Source organism: Amphimedon queenslandica, unplaced genomic scaffold (genome assembly GCF_000090795.2).
Source record: "Amphimedon queenslandica unplaced genomic scaffold, v1.1 AMPQUscaffold_12343, whole genome shotgun sequence".
Taxonomy (NCBI): Eukaryota; Metazoa; Porifera; class Demospongiae; order Haplosclerida; family Niphatidae; genus Amphimedon; species Amphimedon queenslandica.
Window position 1 is genome coordinate 11,791 of NW_003547420.1, and position 2,813 is coordinate 14,603.

A 2,813-nucleotide genomic window follows, 5' to 3' on the forward strand; every position below is an offset into this window, starting at 1 on the left:
AACATTTACAATACTTTTTAGCACATTAGTAACTTATACATGTACATGGACATGTAAGTAGTCAATATATGAAAATGTACATACACATGTATTTCAGTGAAAATAATTACATGTACATGAATATTAATTACTATACACTTAATGGGCACTACATGTTGGTATTACATGTACTACAAGTACATGTACATGTACATGTATTAGCAATTGAATGCTTTGGTGTGAGAGAGAAAGAGAGAGAAAGAGTGAGGGGGAGAGCAAAGCTTACATTAATATGAGGAGGACATGTTACAATGCTACTGACCACCCCACCATGAACTGCAATAGTGTGGAACAATATTCCTTTGTAGAGGTCCCACAATCTAACAGAGAAATCAGGACCACCAGATAACAAGTGATTGCTATCATAATTACCACATTACCAGGTAGAAAATTTGGACAAGTCAAATTTGAACAAATTATAGGGAAAGGGCCCACCATTAACAAAATCTAAACTTGAGATGAGGGTATGGTAAACATGAACAAACAGCCTTTGAATACAATTTTTAATTGCCAAACCTTCCGGCATAAAAAGCAATTTGCCTAATTTATCTAATCCAAAATTTCTAGCTACAGTAGCACAATTATAATTAAACTTTACCTTTTATTGCAATCAATTTTCACATTATTAATTATCATTATTATTATGCTTGCTATTCTAAGCTACCCAAGGCCAACGTGAAGAGTCAATGATGTGAAAACAATAAATAATTAAAGTGATATACAATCTCTATTTAACGTATACTATAAATGTAGTACATGTACTTCATTACATGTACATGTTTACATAGTGAATTAATTTGCATCTCAATAATGGACCAAAATTTCAAAATGTATTTTGGAAACTTATTTCTAGAGCTACATGTACATGTGTACATGTACATGTGTACATGTAGATCTGGAAATAAATTTTGTGAGATCAATCTAACTAAAAATGAGAGACTTAAGGACACCTAAGCTAAGTATGAGAGACCAAAAGTCTCCTAAACTCCCTCTAGATCTACATGTACCTAAAAGCTACATGTATAGCTTTGGATATTTTTGGAATTTTTTGAAATGGCTGTAACTTGAAAAATTGAGGCCGGAATCACCTCAAACATTCTACACAGCATAAAGACATCAATATGTATCAGTCAATGTAATAGAAATTTCGAGTGATTTTTTGGCCATTTTTTGTAAAAAAAAAACCGTGAGCTATAGCCATGGGTATTTTTCAGATTTTTAACGTTTTCTTAAAATGGCAGTAACTAAAAAAATTGAAGTTGGAATTAACAAAAAGCTTTCAACAAAACATAAGGACATCAATATGTATCAGAAAATGTAATAAAAATTTGGAGTGATTTTGGAGCAATTTTAGAAAGTAACAGTGTACAATGTCTTACCAGGTCATTGAATATGTCCTTCTGATGAAGGTGCATTGTGATCAGTGTCTCGTACTTTATTCTGTCAATCTTGTTCAGTTCTTGTGTCATCATTTCAATGAGAGAATTGAGCATGTCAAGGAATGCTTGGTCAGTGGCAGCCATTATCTTCTTGTCTGATTGAGCATTCTTCAGTCCATTAGTCGAGTCCATTGTCTAAATGATCTGTAGACCAAGGAGACCAATCTATAGCCACAGAAAAATAGAAAAGAAACATTACTAGTACAGAATTTCACTAATACGTTATACATTATACATGTACATGTAATGTATATGTGGTAATTTTTGTGGTGTATTAATTATTATTATTTTTGTGCTCACAAAATTTAAACCACCTCTAATGTAATTCTATTGTAGACACAACACAAAAATTGGCTCACATGAATATTACTATTTGTACAGGTAGTGAAGGTGAGAGACTGCATGAGAGTAGGAATGGGATTAGTAATTGTGTGAATCAGTGAGTATACTGTATAGCGGAAAATTTTTGCGGCCCAAAAATTTTGTGGATCTGTTCAAAAATTATTTTCATGGCTTTTATTTTTGTGGTTATCTATTTTTCAGCCATCTTGAACTGTATTGAATCGATTGTCGTGGATTTCATTTTCGTGAATTTTGAAAAAATGCTAAATCCATGAAAATTTTGAGCCACGGAAATTATCCGCTATACGGTATTACATATTGGAATATTTTTAATACCTTCTTGTCTTGTTAATAAAGACTTATGTATCACTAATAACATAAGAACAATGCATTGTCATTAATTGTCATCATGTTGGCTCCTCAATGAAAAATCTTGTATGAATGCCTGACTGCAAAAAAGGTTGCAGTATTTTCAAAAATTGGCCCATTTCAAAAATGGCCATACATGTACATGTATAACAAAAGTTTCAGATCAGAATCAGCTCAAACTTTCTAGATAGCATAAGGACATCAATGTATATGTAAAGTATCAGAAACTAGAATAAAAATTGGGGATGATTTTGGGCCCATTTTTTGGATAAAAGAATGGGATATAGTACAAGGCATTTCTAAAAATGGTCCTCCAAAAATTTTAAGCTGATCTTACAAAAATCATTACAAAATACCTTTACTATATAGTGGGAAACTCGGGAGAGACTGAAATTTGGCAAATTGCTAAATTTTGATGATTGGCAAATTTTAATTTAGAAAAATTTTGGCCACTTACCATTGAGCATGTGTACAATGGCTCAAAATGGCAAATTATATTTTGGCAAATCGCTATCAAAATGGCCCTCCAAAATTTTACTCTATACAGTATGCCATACAATAATAATGAATAAAATAATGGACATTAATTGTATACACAATTACATGTAGATGAAAATTTAATAT

The 2,813-nt window shown here is 31.8% G+C and overlaps 1 long non-coding RNA gene across 1 annotated transcript in view; it reads right to left on the bottom strand.

The window, feature by feature from the left end:
- Window positions 1-1,473: 1,473 nt before the first annotated feature.
- The window catches only part of LOC109588002 (uncharacterized), a 3,760-nt gene continuing 2,420 nt past the window's right edge, over window positions 1,474-2,813 (bottom strand). The window contains exon 2 of the long non-coding RNA XR_002187917.1: window positions 1,474-1,643. This is a non-coding gene — a long non-coding RNA (uncharacterized LOC109588002). The remainder of the gene's footprint in view (window positions 1,644-2,813) is intronic.